Below are 22,738 nucleotides of genomic sequence, written 5' to 3'. Positions count from 1 at the left end.
CCACTACAAGGATGGACCCTGAGCATATTATGCTAAGTGAGATAAGTCAGACAGAGAAACACAACTGTTGCAAAGTATCACTTATACATGGAATCTGAAAAAGCCAAATGTATAAAAACAGACATTAAAACTGTTGTCACCTGGGACGGGGTGTGGAGAGGCAAGACAGATGTTGTTTAAAGGTACAAACTTACAATGAGGAATGACAAAATACCCCAGAGGGCTCTTCCTTCTTTTGGTTGAGTCTCTGAGGCACAAGAGCCCCTCTGCTTGCCAAGACATGCTGGGGGATCCTCATCGAGTAGATGGAGAAAGGCCACAGGAATCCCTGTGAAGGTGCTCTGCCCTCTGAGGCAAGGGGACGTCCTGGTCCTAAGTAACCTCACTTCTGCCATGAGGCACATACCTTCAAACCATGGTGGAAAGTTAACATTTAAAAAAAATCAAAACAAAACATATTCTGAAGGAAAAGAAACAGAAAAATTAAAAGAAAGTAAAAAAGGAAGTAAAAAAGGAAGTAGCCAGAAAGTAAAGGGGCACTAGGGTTACAGCCAGTATGGAATAAACCCCAGCAGCCCAGCACAGCCACTCATGGGCTCTCAACAGAACTGGACACAAACTGAAGCCTGACCTAGCAAATGGTTCGGTATTGAGCCCCCGCTGTATGCCTTCCACCATGCTGCCAGTGCAGGGCACAGAGACCCACCAGATGGAGTGAAGGGGATGACTGGTTTGCTGAAGAAAGACTACAAATGTGCATCATTTAGGGTCCACTCAGGACTTAGGAACAACACAGTGGGTGAAACAGGGGAACTTTGATATAAAGAATACCGAATTCTGATACATGGGTAACTCCAAGGAACCCGCATGTGGAGCACCAGGGCTGAGGGAGAATATTCAAGGAAGGACAATGGTGGAATGGGGCCTTCTCCCTGAAACTGGTGGTCAGACCTCAGTCAACAAGGTGGAGTTCCATCCATTGCATAGCAGAGATGTTCCCTGATTTTCCCAGACTGAAGCTGGTCTGTAGTTGCTGGGCCAGCAGGGAACAACCATCCCCCCTGCCCCTCGGAGTGCAGGGGGCAGGAGACAATCAGCAACCCATGGCCTAAATGTGCAGAGAAGGTAAGAGCTCAGGGTGGAGGTGGGCCACATGGGGCCTGCAGAGAGAGATGTGGTTCAATGGGAACCCTCAGGCCACTAGCAGGGCCTGCTGAATGAATTGGAACTGGGGCAGAAAAGGGCCTTTGGGATGCCAGGTCCCATGTCAAGAGGGTTGTGGAGAGATTAGTGCCCATCCAGACCCAGCCTGCCAGTGCCCCCAGGACTGCAAATGCTGGCCACATGGCTGGGGCAGGACTCATCCACACAGTCCCAAACCCACACTGCTGACCACCATGCTGCAGCTACAAACCACGGGGAAGCCCCTTCCTCCTGCAATCTCTCTCCAGTGGCCTCTACGGAGAAAGTGAACATCACCATCACTGTAAAGGGCACATGCTTAATGAGTCCTCTGCACTGTGGCAGAGCATATGCTGAAGGGCACATTTGGAATTCAAGAGCAGTAAATTGACCACTGACATAACAGGACACATAAAAATCCAAATAACTCTGAGCCTCAGATTCCCAGGTACAGTAGCAGGACTCTAAGTCCCCCACCAAGGGTTCCGCCAGCACAGCTGGACACTCATCTGTCATCTGACCAGCTTCCAAAATAAATGTGGACAAAGAGTTCTCAAGAGACTGTTTTTCTGACATTATGGGAATTTCACTGATATTGTGTTGCTTCAAATAGTATTTTTTAGCATTATCATTTTAAGAGGCATCTAAACTGGAGTGATAATATATGTAAATATTGAAAATATGCTCACAAATACCAACAAATTTTTCACTAAAACAAATGGCATTATATAAATATTGGGAATACTGTATCAAAATTAGACTGAGATCATTTCTACACCCTTAGTTTCATACACTTATGTGGCATCTATCTAATTTTTTTACTTTATTTGATAGGTAGTCAATTTACTTGTGCCTCAGGATATTTATTCTTACTAAGAAAATAAGAAGATATATATGTGTCCGAAGAAAGTCAAATCCTTAATGCATCCCCAAAACTTTTAACTACTGCCCCTTCCCAAAACAATATTTTCATAATTTTCATTGTAAAAATTAAAATAGAAGTGTGTGTAAGAAGTGAAGGTAAAAAGTCATCAGATCTTCCAATACAATGTGAAAACTGCCATTATTACTTTGTTAATGACACATCTCCTAAACCTTTATATGCACACATGAACACATGATTCTCCATGCCTAATATTCCATACTATCACTGTTCCCAACACCAAAAAGCACATGTTAAATGAGTTTGTCCATGTGCTCATTCTCATATGCAAATGTGTGTCTCTACAAACGTACATCTATATGTACTTGTGTCTTACAAAATGGTTTACAAAAATGGCATTAAATTCCAGACCATTCTCTCTTTGTTGTACAAGGAACTCTACTTCCTAGAAATGCAAGTCAGCCACTGCACATCTACAGCATTCTTCTCACTGGCTTTCCTATGTCATCACTTACTCTCCCTGCTGATGGGAATCCAGGTCATCTACCTGTTGCTCTTAGTCATGAAGCCATTCATATCCTTTGGACTGTACCTTTACATACAAAAGTTGCTATAGGTCTCCAGAGGGTTTTTGATAAAATCATATGTGTCATTTAAATTGAATAGATATATTGAAATTCATTTCCCAGAGGATCCTAAAAATTAATATTGACAGAATAGAATGTAGAGGCGTGTTTTTCCTACCCTCTCTGGCAACACAAACTGCTATCTTGATTTAACTTTGTGTATCTGATATGTCAGAAGCAGTATTTGTCATACTTGTTTACATTTCCTGATTATAGCACACTTGAGTGTGCTGATCTGATCTATTTGTTCTGCATCTGAATTTTTGCTCTCAGGTTTTGTCCAATAACATCTGTTATCTCTCTGTCTTCGGTAATCATTTAAGGACTTATACCAGATGAGTAATATTATCATTTTCATCTTTCCTAAAATCACAAGGTTTCTGATCTAACATATAGATTTATTTTATTCACAATATTCTTTTCTAGATGTTTTATTCAAAGATTGCTTTCATATTTATTATAATTTTTATATTAAACAACTTGAGAAACATGTAATGGGATCTTCTTAAATCACCAACACATTAATACTCCTGCCCACAGAGACCACCGCTCTCTAATCCCTAATTTTTCCAATGATCAGGAGGTTGGTCTTGGTCCCCACTGCACACTCTACTTGGAGCATATTTGAAAGGAAGACAGGCTCTGAGACGAAACCAGAAAAGCAGCTTCACCTGAAGACAGACCCTAGGGGGAAGCATCAAGGACTCAGTCCAAAATCAGACCCCTCTCCCCCACCGTACACCACTCAGAAGGTGGAAGCCTCTGCAGCCATCCTGGGCTGTCATGGGCAAGGACACACAACTGAGTCTCAATAAAACAAGAGTTAACAAGGCACAGGCGTTGATGAAGGCTAAAAAGAAGTCCTAGGGCAATAGGAGACCCAGGAGGATTGGGAGTTAGCACCAAAGAGAACATCTTGTCCCACTCTGCCTTCAAGGATCTGAGGCACACGCAGTGCACAGTGACTCTCCAGCATTAGAAATCTGAAAGTGCACGAAGTGCCAGGTACAGATGCAGCCTGTTTCTACTCTGTTCAGTACCTGTGACTGCTGTCATATGTTATTGCCATTCAATCTCAGCCTCAACATCACCTCTTCAGGAGAGTCTCTGATGGCTTCCAAACTGAAGTACCCCTCAGCCACCGTCACATAACTTGATTCTATTCCCATCATAATATCTATCGTTATTTGATATTTTCTTGGCTCTTTGTGTCTTGCACTTTGTTTGGTTTTCTGCCTCCGCCCAATAAATAAGATCTAAGGGAACAAAAGTTTAGTTTGTTCAACTCTACTCCATAGGACTCTTCTAAAAGAGTACCAAGCACTTAGTAAGCTCCTGAGAAATGAGTTATGAACGCATAAATGAATACAATAGAAATTCATATAAAAACATCAAACAAAAGAGGGAGAATTTTTCTTAAAGGATCAGGGAGGAGTATACTATGAGAAGTAAGGACAAGTGGATGTGAATGACATCTTGGAAAGCAGAGTCTCAGGCTATGCCTGTGAGTTATGATATAAAATAGAGGAAGAAGACTTAGGCAGGCAGGAATCCCATAAACAAAATTAAGAGAGAGTGAGTTCCAATGCTGTTTAGCTACAAAGGTACTGAATTGTCTCAAATCTATAATGAAAGAAATCTGGATATACAGAGCGTTGCACAAAAAGCAACATACACCCACAGAGGAAGATACGACTTCCACACACACAAGTGAAGTATATCCATTACTCAGCTGTACCCTAACACCTTACAGTACTTCCTGTAATGAAAACCCAGGGAAGGTCTTTCCAGAACTTCCACATGTCCTTGTTAATTATTTTGCTGTCAGAAAGATCTCTCCTAAGCACAAATTCGCCCCACCATTGGCTTTTCAAAATCAACAAAAGGAACTTCTAAATATTCCCCCAGTTCCTCTTCATTTCCCAATCCAAGCTCATCCCACTCACAGTTTATATCAGTTCCTACCATTGCCCATCGTCTTCCCACTAAGTGTGAATGGCTGCTCCCTGCTAGAAAACCCAGAGCAAACCACAAAATGCTCTCCTGTGAAGCTAAACATTCAGAAGTGTGATAGTTTCTAAATTTATTGCTTTATTTTTATCTCTGTCTTTTGAGAAATACTGCATTGTTACTTCTTCCTTTATTGTATTTTGCATTCTTTTCATTTTCTGAAGATCTTCCTGTTTCTCTCTACAATTCTCTCTAGTCCAAATGTCTTTGTCACACTCATATAATTGATAGCTCTCATCATCCCTTGACCACATCCAATCTTTGCTAACAAATTGCCTTTGTTTTACCTAAATGTTGCAGACTGTGCATCATTCTCAGGCATCCAAAATTTCCTTCCTGGAAATCTGAAAACAATGACAGTTTCAGAATGTCCTCACTGACATTCTAGCAAAACACCTTTCTGAATACAGTGTCAGGTGCATCATGGAACACTTAAAGGAACCTACCTTTTCCTCCTCCTTACCTCCCTCAACCCTCACACTTATTCCATCAATCTTTGATCATCCATTACCCTCCTAGACATCTGACAACACTCATAGTTCTACAGTTTTCTTCCTTAGAGCGGTGTCATCTGAATATGGTGCCAAGCAGAACTTGAAATTTAATCAAGCCTCCTTCTTCCTGCTCACCACCCTCTACCCTGACATTTACCTTCTTGGATCATCACACTTGCTTGATTTTGCACACTGGCACATATTTGTTGAAAAACCTGCTCAAGTTTCTTGGACATTGTGTGATTTTTATCTGCCATTACTATTCATCTATTTTGCACCATTGTCCAAAAAAAGACTTACAGCCCTTTCATAAGAACAGATTCTGGGGTGATATTAATCCATACCAAAACCTCAAGAACACATCTTTTAACATGAAGTCTGTACTGCATCAAGCCTTGAGTCTACAATAATTTCATTGTGAGTGTAGATAATAGGCTTTGGAAATCCGCATGAATTGGCCTCTTAAGAATTAACCATTTATCCTGCATAGATCACAATATCCCCTATGTAGTACTCAAGTGGGGAAAGTATAACCTGAATCTAATTATGAGGAACAATTTTTAAAAACCCAAATGAGGAAATTCTTACTTTTTTCCAAAAATGGGAAAGGAAATGTATTCTTAAATTTATCAACGTATAAAAGATGTTTTTAAGTCAGAAACAATGTTCCAAAATAAAGAAGACTAAGACCCCAAGTAATTAAATGAAATATATGATCATGTACTAGAGTAATAAAATTTTATAAGGGATCTTTCTGGGTCAAATACTGACTATATTGGGTACATTTTTTAGAGGACATAAAAGTATTGTCAATGTTGAAGTTACTAAAATGAAAAACTATATTCTGGTTTTGTAAGAAAATTTTTAGTAGAAATATACACTAAAGTAATTAGTGGTAAAGAAGTATACCTAATGAATTTTTGGGTCTGGCTAAGGAGATAAACCATCTGCACTGTGTTAACTACCTTGAGTCACCATACTGAGGAGTCCTAGCTGCAAAAAATGTTCATGTGTAAGCGTTCTGGTCCACAGTCTTAACTAAACTGAATCTTTATGTCATCCCAGACCAAGTAAAAGAAATATGTCTGAAAGAACCTCCAAATGATTTCAGCCCCAGACAGAGTGAGAAGGAGAGAGGACATCTCTTTTGTTTTTAGCCAAATACCTCACTTGCAGATTCTCTAAGCATACAAAAGTTGTTATTGTATAAAATCTTAGTATTTTGTTATGCAGAAGTAAATGATCAAATATGGATTTTGGTACCAGAAATGGGATGCTGTGATAACAAAAACCTAAAACATATGTCATTGGCTTTTAGAAAAGGTACAGGGAATAAGAAGTAAGAGATAAAAGGCAATAATTAGCCAACACCCACAAGACTGAAGCTTGTTGGTGAGGGCTTAAAGGAAACTGAGGAAAATGTTATTAAAAGCTGGAGCACACTTTGTTCTCTGTCTTCTTACCTCCCCACCTTTCAAACTGAAATCCAAACACCATTCCTCTCATGAAGCCTATCCTTATTTTTCTGACCTCACCAATGTCCCCTTACTTAGAACTCTTTCCATGAAGAAACAGTACCTTAGAGTTTAGCGTCTAATACTTCTTTAATTATTACTACTAGCTTTTAAGTTTATAGCCATGTTTTTTGCTGCTTCTGAATCTGTGACAATATTTAACACAATACAAAAACACAAAATAAGGACTAAATATCTTTTACCTGCTTAAACTCATCAATAGACTTTCATCTGACAATCAGTTTCTTCCAGAGAAATGTGGTAATTTGTAACATACATCTTTCCTATTCATCACAATATCTCAGACTCTAGAGATTCCACCTGAAAAGCTGACTGAGAAACCAGTGACTTGTTCATGAAAAAAGGAATTGGACCTTCAATGGCATTTTTTCAAAACCTCATATTCTTAGCGGATGATTAGTGACCTATGGTATTTCTTAGTATTTGCTTTCATAAATGAATTCAATTCTTTAATAATTACATATCGCCAGACAAACTTTAAAAGTATTGTCAGATTAGTTCCATAAATTAAACTGGCTTGCTCAGTTACAGTACAGATGTGTTATGATGACAATGTAGGTAATGTGGGTAGCTTTATTTGCACTATTTTGCTTTTTCCTAAAGTTACGTGGACTATAATTGTATTTTTTTTTTTTTTTGGTGCTCAAACAAGATTCTCTTCTGAATGGTGTCTTCCAATGATGTTTAGTAATTATTATACCTTTGTTTGTATTAAATACTTTTCAATAAATGTTTCTCAGTCATTAAAAAAAAAACCTGGAGCTCAGGAAAACTTTGCTATATAGTGGCATAAAAATTGGGAAATCCCTTGCCTGAAGTAATGCAGAATATAGAAATGTACCTAATGAAGTGTTCAATCTAGCTAAGGAGATTTTCAGGCAAAATGTCAAAAGTGTCATCAGTATTTCTTCTAGCTGCACGTCATAAAATATAAATAGAGATGAGATTAAAAAGGACGCTTTGCTAAGATCTCAGAAATCCAGTATCTCATAGTACCTTTCAGCTAGATCCATAGGCTCTCTAAAGATTTCATGATGTGTGTCACAAATCCTTCCTGTTAAAGTAGAAGGTCTCTGGGAATCATAAGGGCATTGTTGCTGAAAGACCACTCCGGGAGCCAGAGAAAGGTCTGTCTAGAAGAAACAATGAATTTAAATTGTCATATATCTATTCAATAAACTGAATTCATAATATTACATCTTCCCAATAAGTAAACTGCAGCCCCAAGTGGCTTCACCAGGACTTTCTACCTAAAATTTAGAGAAGAAAATTCTTCCCAAATGTTGAAAAACCTATGAAGTATCTTTAATCTAATTTTATGATGCCAGTATATCTTTGACGCCAAAGCCTGAAAAAGATATTTTGAGAAAGAAAAATTACAGAATCATCATTATCATTATGATAAAGGCAAAAGTTATAAACAATAAATTACCAAAGTAAATCCAGTAATAAATACAAAGCATTAAACATCACCAAATTCAGTTTATTCTGGGAATACAAGATGATTAATATTTGGAAAATCAATCAATGTCAGTATATTAGTTTCCAATTTCTTCATAACGAATTACCTTAAACAGTGACTTATAACAACACAAATTTATTATCTTATAGTTTGGGATATCAGAAGTCCAAAATGGGTCTCTGGAAACTATTATCAAGATATGGACAGGGTTGCATTCTTTCTGAAAGTTCTGAAAGAGGAAAATCAATTTCTAGAGTCTGCTCACATTTTTTGGTGTGGTCTTTTTCCATTCTCAAAGCTAGTGATGGCTGTTTGAGTTTTTCTCATTCTACATCACTCACATTGACTTTTCTGCCTTCTTCTTTCATATTTAAAGGACCTTGTTTATTATATCGGGCCTAGCCAAATAATTCAGGATAATCTCCCTACTTTATATTCATCTGATTAGTAATTTTAACTCCATCTGCCACCCTAATCTCACTTTCCATATAATCTAACATAAACGCCGGATCTCTTTTCTCTACCAAAGTTAGAACAGAACAAAGGAAGAAAATTATGATTATCTCAATTAATGCATAAAAACATTTGATAAAATTCAATACCCATTTATTATTTTTTAATTTCTAGAAAAATATAAATAGAATTGCCTTAATCAATAGCAAGCACCATACTAAGGTTGAAATATTAAAGGCAGGGTGCCTGGGTGGCTCAGTTGTTAAGCATCTGCCTTCGGCTCAGGTCATGATCCCAGGGTCCTGGGATCGAGTCCCACATTGGGCTCCCTGCTCAGCGGGAAGCCTGCTTCTCCCTCTCCCACTCCCCCTGCTTGTGTTCCTGCTTTCGCTGTCTCTCTCTGTCAAATAAATAAATAAAATCTTTTTTAAAAAAGGAAATATTAAAGGCATTCTCCAGAGATGAAGACGGATGTCATCTATCATTGTGTTAGCAATTCAACCAGGACAATCAGGCAAGAAATGAAATGATGGGAAAAGGAATAGAAAGAAAATATGAAACTGTAGTTAATTATTTGTAAGTGGCATAATTCTGTTCATAGACCATCTAAAAGAATCTATAGAAAAACATTCAGAATTAAAAATAAACTGTAACTATTTACAAGATATAAGGTAACTATACAAAAATCACTTATATTTATATATACCAGCAAAAAAACAATTAGAATTTTTAATGATACAATTTATAACAGTGATATAACCAAGTAATTAGTAATACACCTTTTAAAAGACGTTCAAAACATCTATGCAGTAACTATGAAAAATAAACTATGAAGGATAAACCATATCAATGAATAGGAAAATTCCGTATTATGAAGACACTGCTTTCTTCAAATTAATTTATACATACAAAGCACTAATTTTGAGTGGCCACTCCAAGCCTGGAAACACAAAACAAATTAACAGTAATTCCTCCACAAAGCTAAATAATTAAAGGAGTGATATTTCTGAGTATTATCCCTTTTTATCTTTGCTCTTTCTTTCTGGGAATATGGCACTATATCTTTCTCCTTTATCATTTTTCCCTTTCCCTTTTTCTAAATTTGAAAGCCTTTCTATTTTTACTGTCTACGTCTCTTTGAATATTTTTGCATATTCAATTTATCCATATATCTCATTATCCCTCACCCACTTCAAACTCTGCTAACACTGTTTTATTTATACAATTTTTGCAGTTAGCATAGTATTTTTAGAATTCTAAAACTTCTTTCTTGGAAGCTTGAAGACAATTATACTCAGACTCTCTCTGACTCCTTGCCAATATCCATCTGATACAGTGCCATGTTCACTCTGGAAAGCTTCAGAAGTATTCTTCCCAGAACTCCTTCTACCCTCACACACACCCTATCAGTGTTTATCTTCTTATTTGCTGAAGGATCCAGAGTGTTTACTCTGTACCCTGCCAGCCTTTTTCCAAAAACTGTCTTAGGTGCCATACGATATTCTGGTAGTTTTTTTCTCTGTCATCACTGTTGATCCTGAGCAAAAGAGTATAGAAAGGATTAAAGACTTCACTAAAAGAAACAACTTTTGAGGCAAGAGTAATTCCTAACTATCTAGGAAGCTCCGAACAGGTCTGTGCAACAGAAAGTCTGTACTGCATCAAGTCCTAAGTATACAATAATTTCAAATGAAGTTTAGGGAACAGATGTATATATTAGAAAACCACATAAATCAGCCTCATCTGAGTTAACCTACCCTGAGTAGGACTGGGAAATACAACTATGGCTGGGAATACATGAAAACAGTACACCCTTGTTAACCAAAAGCCAAAGCCTGAAAAGATACTAGCATAAATTGCAAGACAATCATTATCATGGTCATAAGTGCAAAAATCCTAAACAATGTATTGCCAACTGAAATCCAGTTATGAATAAATAAAAATAACACAATGCAACCGAATCAAATTTATTTTAGGAATACAAGATGGGATTAATACTAGAAAATCACCAGTGTTGGGCATCTAACTAACAGAGCAAAGGAGAAAAACCATATGATTATCTCAAATGATGCAGAAAAATTGGTAAAATTATTACTCACAGATGACAGCATAGAATTTATAAAACATAGCCAAAAATCTGCTACTAAGTCATCAGAATCAAAAAACAAATGTATCATTGTACTGGACACAAGGACAACATACAAAAATCAATTGTATTTATATATGCTAACAATAAAAAACTAGAATTGCTTACATGATACCCTTTATAATACCATTAATAAAATCAAATACTCAAAAAGTCATGTAAGGGAAGATGTTCTAGACTTCCAAATAGAAATTACTACAAACAAATGGAAGAGATAAACCATATAAACAGCCTAAATACAATATTTAAATACAATATTGTAAAATGCTAATTCTTTCCAAGTTGATTTATAGATTTGAGGAAATTCCGGTCAAAATGTGGGCAGTTTGTTTTTGGGAACTGGCTAGTAGCTTCTATGATTTCAAGGTTGTGGTAGGGTGAATTTCTAAAATGGCCTCCAAAGATGTACTATCCTAATCGTCAGAAGCTATGAATTTGATGAGCTATCAAACCTGCACTTATTTTAAATTATATAATACAGTCCATGTTAAGATGGGGAGATTATCCAGCTGGGTCTGATCTAATTGCATGAGCCTTTAAAAGAGAGCTTTCTCTAGGTGATGTCAGAACAGGAAGTTAAGAGAGAAAAAGTGTTAGAAGTACTCCACAAGACTTTGCTGGTTTGAAGAGAGAAAGAATGTGAATAGCTTCTCAGAGGGTCCAGTGGCCTGCAGCTGTCAACCAGCAAGGAAACAAGGACCTTCAACCACAGACACAAGGAACAGGATTCTTCTAACAATGTGACTGAGATTGGAAGAGGATTCTTCCCAACAGCTTCCAGGAGAGAGCCCAACCCCACTGACACCTTGATTTTGGCTTTGTGAGACCCTGAACAGAGAATTTAATTGCAATATGTCAGACTTCTGACCTGAAAAACTATGATATGATAAAAAGGTATCATATAAGCCACTAAATCTGTGGTCATTTCTTATGCAGCAAGAGAAAATAAACACAGAGTTTGGTACCTAAAAGGAAGATGTTGCCACAGCAAATGCCTAAAACTGTTACTTTGGGAATTGGGTAGGGGTTGGAGGCTGGGAACATTTTGAGGAACAGGATAGAAAAATCTAAATTGCCTTAAAGAGATTGTTGTAGGGGCACCTGGGTAGCTCAGTCAGTCAAGCGTCTGCCTTCAGCTCAGGTCATGATCCCAGGGTCCTGGGATCGAGCCCCACATCAGCAGGGAGCCTGCTTCTCCCTCTCCCTCTATCTACCACTTTGCCTACTTGTGCTCTCTCTCTCTCTCTCTCTCTCTCCCCTTCTCTCCCTCTCTTCCTCTCTTCCTCTCTCTGTCAAATAAATAAATAAAATCTTCAAAAAAATAAATAGACCGTTGTAGAAATGGTCATGCAAAAGAGGCAGCTGGTGAGGACTTAGAAAAAGGTGAGGAACATGTTATTGGAAACTGGAAGAAGAAAATCCTTCTCATGTACTGGCAGAAAATTTGTGGAATTGTCTCCTTCAGTTATGCAGAAAGCAGAATTTGTAGATGATGAAGTTGGATACTTAGCCAAGGAGATTTCCAAGACAAGTATTAAAGGCACAGCCTGGTTTCTCCTTGTTGCTTTTAGTAAAATGCAAGAGGAGAGAGAAAATGAGGGAAGAATTGTTAAAGAAAAAGGAACCAGGAATAGAGGATTTGGAAAACTCTTGCGTATCCAGACAGCAAAGATCCTAAAGTTAACAGATTGCTCATGAAGTGGACATAGAGAAAAAGCTAACTGTGTGACTACACGACTCCTCTTGCTGGAACCTCAAAGATCAAAAGGCCAGAGTATTCAGTCACGTAAAAATCCTCCTAAAATAGTAAAGGTGTCCACATAGATCTCAGCTGCTCATCAAAGGAAGTTTAAGAGCCTTGACCTTTAGACATCCCAGCCTAGCCAAAGATAGAGAAGGGATTGAAAAGATTTGTGGATGTATCTTTCTACTAGGGAAGTGGGTCATCATGACATCCGCACAAGGCCTACATGGTTTATAAGAGATTTATGTTAGCAGAAACATTTCCAGCTTAGACAGAAAGAGAAAGAAAGAGTAAAAATGAAAGGCAACCCAATTTCTATAGACCAGGAAGCAGGCTGATGAAACTAAACAGCTAGGCACATCACATGCGGTCTGCCTTTCATAAAAAAGAAAGTTTGACTCAGCAGAACCACGGTGAGTACCAGGGAGGATTGTCCACATGCCTAGAAACCTAATGGATTTCAAAATTCTTTCTGACTGATGACTCCTTTTTATCTTCTATTTTCTCCCTTTTTAAACAGGAATGTTTTAGCTAGCATCATATGTCTGTCCAACTGTTATATGTTGGGAGGAAATAAATTATCCCTTTAATTGCACAGTAGAGGAATTGTGCTCAGGGTTTTCAGCCACCTCATTCAGATGATTTAGATGATGAGATCTGGAATCTTTGAGCTGACAACATTTAGATGTGATATTGAACTTTCAGTTGATGCTGAAAATAGAATGACAGAACCATAGGAGGAGGTGAATGTATTTTGCATTTGGGACAGACAGAATCTTTGGAAGCCAGAGGGTAGACTGCAGTAGGCAGAATTTCTAAAGTAATTCCCCAAAGATGACTTGCACTAGTCTCTGATGTCTGTAAATACAATGAGTCATTACACTCATGATCGAGTTTATATGGCACAGTTAACCTTAACATAAGGAGATTATCTGGGTGGGCCTGGTTTAATCACATGAGCTCTTAAAAAGGAAAGCTTTCTCCCACTGGTGACAGAAAAGAAAGTCAGAAAGATTTGAAACTCAGAAAACTCAGTACACTGTTACTGGCTCTAAAGATGAAGTGCCACCTTATATAAATCCTGACCTGTGCTACTTATCCTGGACGTAAATGTATTGTACACTGATGCTGACCCACTCCTGTACAACTGCTTCCTTTCTTTGCAACCGTTGTATGGCTTTATAAATGATAAAGTGAAAGAAAAAAAAGATGAAGAGGGAAACGCATAAGCAACAGAAAGTAACCACAAGGAGCTAAGAACAACTCCTTGCCAATAGCCAACAGGCAAATGGGGCCCTTAGTCCTATAACTAAGGCCTGAATGGCCTTAATTCAGCCAACAACACAAATGAGCTTCAAAGAAGACCTCAGGCTCCAGATGAGAGTACAGCCAGCTGACACCGTGATTTCAGCATTGAGAGACTCTGAACAAAGAGCCCCATAATGCCATCCTTGACTTCAGACCCACAGACCTGGAGGATAATAAATTTTGTTGTTATTATTGTCATTATTGTTTTAATAGATCAGTTATTTAATGAGGTTCTTTGTAAGAAATGTAGAACACCAGTTTGTGAGGGTAAACTCCATTTGTGGGAGAAAACACAGAGCAAAGGTAGCCCTGAAGCTGAGGAACAGCTTTGAGTTTTGGCAGAATTTGCGAGTCCACAGCTTTCTGATCAACCTTGCTCTGCTCTATAATCTCACATTTCTCTTTCTCCCTGTCAAAGACCTTCCCAGTACGCAACTTCTTGAAGTAAGCATCAGTGAGATGCTTGGGAATTTTCACATTGCTGATAGCAATTTTGGTACAGGGGGCAATGACAGATTTCTGGTGTGTTCTTCGTAGAGGAACTCGACTGAGGGACGGAGGTCCAGTCACAAGTAGCAAGCCACTACTCAAATGTTTCACTACTCCACCTCTTGCCTCTGTGGAGCCCAGTGAGGATGATCACAATGGTGCCAAGAGTGACACTAGCTTGCAGTTTTCTCACATGCTAACTGAAAGGTGTTTCTTTTTTGGCCATGGCTCAACAGCTTTCAAGCCACATCTTCAGTAGGATAATACCTAGACATTTTGTGACGTTTAACCACTCAGGTACCACCATTCTTGTCACCACAAACTGGTTTTGTGACACTAGCAAGAACCTTCTCCTTTTTCTTTTCAACTCTGGATTTAGCTGCTGAATACTTCTTATTGTACATGGCCTTTCTGGAATAGATAGCCAATGGGAAATATCTGCCAATTCTTCCAGCTAGGACAGGGTTTTGGCTGCAGTGGGGCTTCCCTTTCTTTGGTGTTTTAGCCTTGAAGTTACCCTTCTTGATCCTGCCACCAGCATCAGCCAGGTTTCTTCTCTTTAGTGTCTGGCTTCTCAGCCTTTTCACACACCATCTTGCAAGATGGAAAAGAACAATAAATTTCATCATTTTAAGACACAAAGTTTGTGTCCTATTTTGTTACTTAGCAATAGGAAACTTCATAGGGTAAACATAGCCAAGATAATCATGGAGAACAAAGTTGCAGGAATTAACTAGCTTATATAAAGATTTACTTTTAAGCTCTATTATTAAATAAACATTCTGGGTTGGAAAAAGAATAGAGAAATAGAAAAATGGAACAGGCCAGGGGGCTCAAAAATTCACAAACATAAAGTGATCTGATTTGTAACAAAGCTGGGGAAAAGATGAACTCGTAAATGAATGTTGCAAAGAAATATGGATATATAGATAAAAATGAATACTGGCCTCCATACAAAAGAAACATTTATTCTTCATGGATAGTCTCTCTAAATGTGAAATGTAAAAATAAAATGAAACAAAGAATAAGACAACAGAAGAAAATAGATTCGCATATTGATATAAGCAAATAATTGTTTTTTTGTTGTTTTTGGTTTTTTTTAAGATTTTATTTATTTATTTGAGGGAGAGAATGAGAGAGAGAGAGAGAGCACATGAAAGAGGGGAGGGTCAGAGGGAGAAGCAGACTCCCTGCCAAGCAGGGAACCCGATGCAGGACTCAATCCCGGGACTCCAGGATCATGACCTGAGCCGAAGGCAGTCGCTTAACCAACTGAGCCACCCAGGCGCCCATAAGCAAATAATTGTTAAAGAGAAAACAATAAACACTAATGAAGAAGTAAAAGAAGACTGCACTGGGTATAATAAATAAACCTGTTTGTCCAAAGTAGCGTTCAACAAACTTCAGCTCCCAAGCCAGTCTCTTATTTTATGTAAACAGAATTTTTTTAAAACTCATACACATCCGTTCATTCTCAGGTTATGGAGGCCTGCTTCAGGGCTGCAACGTAACCAGAGCGCAGGGGTGCAGGAGCACCTGGCTCTAGGGATCCCAAACAGACCAGGTTCAGCCCCTTGCCACTGACAATATCCAAAGGCAGAGAGGCAAGCGATGGTGAGACAAGAAAGGAGTTTATTTCAGTGAGGTCAATACCAGAAGACAGCGGAATAACATCTCAAAGACTGTCTCCAAAGTTCTAAAAACACTTCTTGGTTTATAGAAGGGAAATGTGGGACAAAGGTCAGTGGGTATGTGCAGATAGGCAGTAAGTCAGGTTGATGGTTGTTTTGGGGTCAATCACATGGGATCTTGCTGGCTCGTATTAGTCGTTATTGCTTGAGGAAGTAGTTTCAGTTCATATCACAGAATACTTTGCCCCAAGAGTCTTTGCCTGAGTTCAGAGATAAGCTGAAAAGAAAAACTTAATCAATTAGAAAGTACAGACTGGGGTGCCTGAGTGGCTTAGTCGGTTAAACATCTGACTTGATTTGGGCTCAGGGTTGTGAGATCAAGCCCTGCATCGGGCTCGTGCTGGGCATGGAGCCTGCTTCAGATTCTCTCTCTCCCTCTCTTTCTGCCCCTTCCCCCACCCTCTCTCTCTCCCTCTCAAAAAAAAAAGGCAAAGAAGAGAGAAAACCCAGGATGTTTCTAAAGAAAGTCAGAGGTGGAAGACCTGCTCTATCTGATATCAAGACAATGTAAAGCTACTGTAATTAAGACAGTGTGGTACGGCAAGATGGTGGAGGAGTAGGAGACCTGGATTTTGTCTGGTCTCAGAAATTCAGCTGAATAGGGATCAAACCACTCTGAACACCTATGAACTCAACAGGAGATCGAAGATAAGACCAGATCGGGCGCGTTCAGGGTGGTATGGCCGTAGCCAGGAGATCGAAGATAAGAATAGTAACAACACTCTGAACAGAAAAGCGACCACTTTCTGGAAGGTAGGACCTGCGGAGAAGTGAATCTGAGGCGATATTCGGGAGGATAGACGGCGGGGGAGGGGGCCTCCATCGGCCGCTTCTGGCAAGTGATAGAGCTGCAGAGCACAAAATCGGAAATTTTTAGAAGTCGGCTCCGCTGAGGGACGTCGCTCCAGTGGCTAAGTGGGGGGTGGAACCCTCGCGGGACAGTGTGGTCTCAGGACCCTCGGGGTCACAGAAAGACTGGGGGTGCCTGAGGGCGGCAGAGCTCCCAGGTATCGGAGCGGGGAAGCCGGCTGCAGAGACGGAGCTGAGGTGCGGGCTCTCAGCTCGGGGTGGCCATAAACTGTGATCCGCGGCCCAGTCGGGCCACTGCTCCTCCAGCAGGGACCCATCAAGCGGCAGAGCCAGGCAGACTCCCCTTCCTCCCCCGGGAGGAGCGGCGCGGGAGTGCACCGCAGGGATCTGCTGGGTTTGGAGACTCCACACGGGGTCGGGTGCCTGAGATAAAAACGCTCGGTCACAGGCCGGGTGAGCACGGAGTGCGGCTGGAGACCGGGGAGACAGGAGTGACTGGTTTTCTCTGGGGGCGCACTGAGGAGCAGGGCCCCAAGTTCTCAGCTCCTCCAGGCAGAGATTGGGAGGCCACCATTTTCACCCTGGTCCTCCAAAGCTGTACCCAGAGCTTGCAGGGAACAAAACCTCCTGAGAGCAAACCTGAGCAGCTTGCTTAGCCCGGACTCACAAGGGCGGGGCAATTCCGCCTCTGGCAGAGACATTTGGGAACCATGGCAACAGGTCCCTCCCCCAGAATATCAGCAAGAACAGCCAGCAAGCCAAGACCAAGTTTACCGATCAAGGAGAATGGGAGAACTCCAGCGCTAGGGGAATACTGCACATAGAATTCATGGCTTTTTTACCATAATTCACTAGTTTTTCAAAGTTAATTTTTTAACTGTTTTTTTAATTTTTCTTTTTCCCTTTTTCAACCACCTTATCAATCCCTTTTTTAAAAAAACATTTTTTATTTTTCATTTTTAGAGTCATATTTTTATCCCTTCATAGTAGTTACCCTTATTTTTGGCATATATACATGTAAGTTGTTCTCTCTTTAAAATTTTGAGATACAGTTTCTTCTAACAGATCAAAATATACCCTAAATCACTAGTGTATGGCTTTGTTCTAGTCTCCTGCCTGATCACATTCTCTCCTTTTTTTCTTTTTTTTAAATCTTCTTTCTTTTTAAAAACAACTTCTTATCAATTCCTTTTATAAAATCTTTTATAATTTTCATCTTTGCAGTCATCTTCCATCCCTTCATTGTATCAACCCTTATTTTGTACATATATAAGTCTTTCTTCCTTTAAAATATTAGGAGGCACTTTCTTCTAACAGACCAAAATACTCCCAGACTCTAGTGTGTGGCACTGATCTATGCACTAGCCTGATCATATTTGATCATATTCTGGTTTTTTTTGTTTTGTTCTGTTTTTGTTTGTTTTTATCTTTTTCTTTTTCCTTTTTTTTTCTCTTTCTTCATTCTTTCCCTTTCTTGTCCCCTGGTTTCAGGTCTTTTCTGATTTGTATAGAGTATATTTCCTGGAGACGTTGTTAACCTGTCAGCATTCTGTTCTCTCATTCATCTATTCTCCTCTGGACAAAATAACAAGACGAAAAAAATCACCTCAGCAAAAAGAAGAAGAGGTAGTACTGTCTGCCAGGGACCTACTCAATACTGACATTAGTATGATGTCAGACCTAGAGTTCAGAATCATGACTTTAAAGATACTAGCTGGGCTTGAAAAAAGTGTGGAAGTTATTAGAGAAACACTTTCTGGAAAAATAAAAGATGTAATATCTAACCAAGTCGAAATCAAAAAGGCTATTAATGAGGTGCAATTAAAAATGGGGGCACTAACAGCTAGGATAAAAGAGGCAGAAGAGAGAATCAGTGATATAGAAGACCAAATGATGGAAAATAAAGAGGTTGAGAAAAAGAGAGATAAACAACTACAGGATCACGAGGGCAGAATTCGAGAGATAAGCGATATGATAAGACAAAACAACATTAGAATAATTGGGATCCCAGAAGAAGAAGAAAGAGAGAGAGGGCAGAAGGTATACTGGAGCAAATTACAACAGAGAACTTACCTAACTTGGGAAAGGAAAGAGGCATCAAAATCCAGGAGGCACAGAGAACCCCTCTCAAAATCAGTAAAAATAGGTCAACACCCCGACATCTAATAGTAAAACTTACGAGTCTCAGAGACAAACAGAAAATCCTGACAGCAGCTCGGGAGAAGAGATATGTAACCTACAATGGTAGAAACATTAGATTGGCAACAGACCTATCCACAGAGACCTGGCAGGCCAGAAAGGACAGCTATGAGATCTTCAGAGCACTAAACAAGAAAAATATGCAGCCAAGAATACTATATCCAGCTAGGCTGTCATTGAAAATAGAAGGAGAGATAAAAAGCTTCCAGGACAAACAAAAACTAAAGGAATTTGCAAACACGAAACCAGCCCTCCAAGAAATATTGAAAGGGGTCCTCTAAGCAAAAAGAGAGCCTAAAAGCAGCATAGATCAGAAAGGAACACAGACAATATACAGTAACAGTCCCCTTATAGGCAATACAATGGCACTAAATTCATACCTTTCAATAGTTACCCTGAATGTAAATGGGCTCAATGCCCCAATCAAAAGACACAGGCTATCAGATTGGATTAAAAAACAAGACCCATCCATATGCTGTCTGCAAGAGACTCATTTTAGACCCAAAGACACCCCCAGATTGAAAGTGAGGGGGTGGAAAACCATTTACCATGCTAATGGACACCAAAAGAAAGCTGGGGTGGCAATCCTTATATCAGACAAATTAGATTTTAAAACAAAGACTGTAATAAGAGATGAAGAAGGACACTAATATCCTACTTAAACGGTCTATCCAACAAGATCTAACAATTGTAAATATCTATGCCCCTAATATGGGAGTGGCCAATTATATAAGGCAATTAATAACAAAAGCAAAGAAACACATTCACCACAATACAATAATTGTGGGGGACTTTAACACCCCCCTGACTGAAATGGACACATCATCTAAGCAAAAGATCAACAAGGAAATAAAGACTTTAAATGACACACTGGACCAAATGGACTTCACAGACATATTCAGAACATTCCATCCCAAAACAGTGGAATACACATTTTTCTCAAGTGCTCATGTAACATTCTCCAGAATTGATCACCTCCTAGGTCACAAATCAGGTCTCAACCGGTACCAAAAGATTGGGATTATTCCCTGCATATTTTCAGACCACAATGCTTTGAAACTAGAACTCAATTACAAGAGGAAAGTCAGAAAGAACTCAAATACATGGAGGCTAAAGAGCATCCTACTAAAGAATGAATGGGTGAACCAGGAAATTAAAGAAGAATTTAATTTCTTCTTTATGGAAGAATTCATGAAAACCAATGAAAATGAAAACACAACTGTTCAAAATCTTTGGGATACAGCAAAGGCAGTCCTGAGAGGAAAGTATATAGCAATACAAGCCTTTCTCAAAAAACAAGAAAGGTCTCAAATACACAACCTAACCCTACACCTAAAGGAGCTAGAGAAAAAACAGCAAATAAAGCCAAATCCAGCAGGAGAAGAGAAATAATAAAGAGCAGAGCAGAAATCAATGAAATACAAACCAAAAGAACAGTAGAACAGATCAACAAAACTAGGAGCTGGTTCTTTGAAAGAATTAACAAAATTGATAAACCCCTGGCCAGACTTATCAAAAAGAAAGAGAAATGACCCAAATCAACAAAATCATGAATGAAAGAGGAGAGATCACAACCAACACCAAAGAAATACAAACAATTATAAGAACATATTATGAGCAACTCTATGCCAGCAAATTAGATAACCTGGAAGAAATGGGTGCATTCCTAGAGATGTATCAACTACCAAAATTGACCAGGAAGAAATAGAAAACCTGAACAGACTATAACCACTAAGGAAATTGAAGCAGTCATCAAAAATCACCCAACAAACAAAAGCCCAGGGCCAGATGGCTTCCCAGGGGAATTCTATCAAACATTTAAAGAAGAATCAATACCTATTCTCCTGAAACTGTTCCAAAAAATAGAAATGGAAGGAGAACTTCCAAACTCATTTTATGAGGCCACCATTACCTTGATCCCGAAACCAGACAAAGACCCCATCAAAAGGAGAATTACAGACCAATATCCTTGATGAACATGGATGCAAAAATTCTCACCAAAATACTAGCCAATAGGATCCAACAGTACATTAAAAGGATTATTCACCATGACCAAGTGCGATTTATCCCTGGGCTGCAAGTTTGGTTCAACGTCCGCAAATCAATCAACGTGATAAAATACATTCATAAAGGAAAGAACAAGAATCATACGATCCTCTCAATAGATGCAGAAAAAGCATTTGACAAAGTACAGCATCCTTTCTTGATCAAAAGTCTTCAGAGTATAGGGATAGAGGGTACATACCTCAATATCATAAAAGCCATCTATGAAAAACCTAGAGCGAATATCATTCTCAATGGGGAAAGGCTGAGAGCTTTTCCCCTAAGGTCAGGAACGTGGCAGGGATGTCCACTATCAACACTGCTATTCAACATAGTATTAGAAGTCCTAGCCACAGCAATCAGACAACAAAAAGAAATCAAAGGCATCCAAATCGGCAAAGAGGAAGTCAAACTCTCACTCTTTGCAGATGAGATGATGTGTATGTGGAAAACCCAAAAGACTCCACCCCAAAACTGCTAGAACTCATACAGAAATTCAGTAAAGTAGCAGGATATAAAATCAATGCACAGAAATCAGAGGCATTCCTATACACCAACAACAAGACAGAAGAGACACAAATCAAGGAGTCGATCCCATTTACAATTGCACCCCAAAACATAAGATACCTAGGAATAAATTTAACCAAAGAGGCAAAGGATCTGTACTCAGAAAACTATAAAATACTCATGAAAGAAATTGAAGAAGACACAAAGAAATGGAAAAACGTTCCATGCTCATGGATTGGAAGAACAAATATTGTGAAGATGTCAATGCTACCTAGAGCAATCTACACATTCATGCAATCCCCATCAAAATACCATCCACTTTTTTCAAAGAAATGGAACAAATAATCCTAAAATTTGTATGGAACCAGAAGGGACCCTGAATAGCCAGAGGAATATTGAAAAAGAAAAGCAAAGCTGGTGGCATCACAATTCCGGACTTCCAGCTCTATTACAAAGCTGTCATCATCAAGACAGTATGGTACTGGCACAAAAACAGACACATAGATCAATGGAACAGAATAGAGAGCCCAGAAATGGACCCTCAACTCTATGGTCAACTCATCTTTGACAAAGCAGGAAAGAATGTCCAATGGAAAAAAGACAGTCTCTTCAACAAATGGTGTTGGGAAAAGTGGACAGCCACATGCAGAAGAATGAAACTGGGCCATTTCCTTACACCACACACAAAAATAGACTCCAAATGGTTGAAAGACCTAAACGTGAGACAGGAGTCCATCAAAATCCTAAAGGAGAACACAGGCAGCAACCTCTTCGACCTCAGTCGCAGCAACTTCTTCCTAGAAACATCGCCAAAGGCAAGGGAAGCAAGGGCAAAAATGAACTATTGGGACTTCATCAAGATAAAAAGCTTTTGCACAGCAAAAGAAACAGTCCACAAAACCAAAAGACAACCGACAGAATGGGAGAAAATATTTGCAAATGACATATCAGATAAAGGGCTAGTATCCAAAATCAATAAAGAACTTGTCAAACTCAACACCCAAAGAACAAATGATCCAATCAAGAAATGGGCAGAAGACATGAACAGACATTTTTCCAAAGAAGACATCCAAATGGCCAACAGACACATGAAAAAGTGCTCAACATCACTCGGCATCAGAGAAATCCGAATCAAAACCTCAATGAGATACCACCT

The 22,738-nt window shown here is 39.2% G+C and overlaps 1 long non-coding RNA gene and 1 pseudogene across 1 annotated transcript in view; both read right to left on the bottom strand.

Moving 5' to 3' along the window:
- LOC148163761 (uncharacterized) overlaps positions 1 to 22,738 on the bottom strand; it is a 51,309-nt gene that overhangs the window by 5,199 nt on the left and 23,372 nt on the right. The gene's annotated exons all lie outside the window — the stretch shown is intronic.
- LOC114225728 (large ribosomal subunit protein eL6 pseudogene) lies at positions 14,066 to 14,926 on the bottom strand (annotated as a pseudogene).

Source organism: Eumetopias jubatus, unplaced genomic scaffold (assembly GCF_037043125.1).
Source record: "Eumetopias jubatus isolate StellerSeaLion01/CBP00866 unplaced genomic scaffold, mEumJub1_p1.0 scaffold_8, whole genome shotgun sequence".
In the NCBI taxonomy this organism is placed as follows: Eukaryota; Metazoa; Chordata; class Mammalia; order Carnivora; family Otariidae; genus Eumetopias; species Eumetopias jubatus.
Note: the sequence above shows the minus strand (reverse complement) of the source record. Positions and strands in the feature narration are given on the sequence as shown.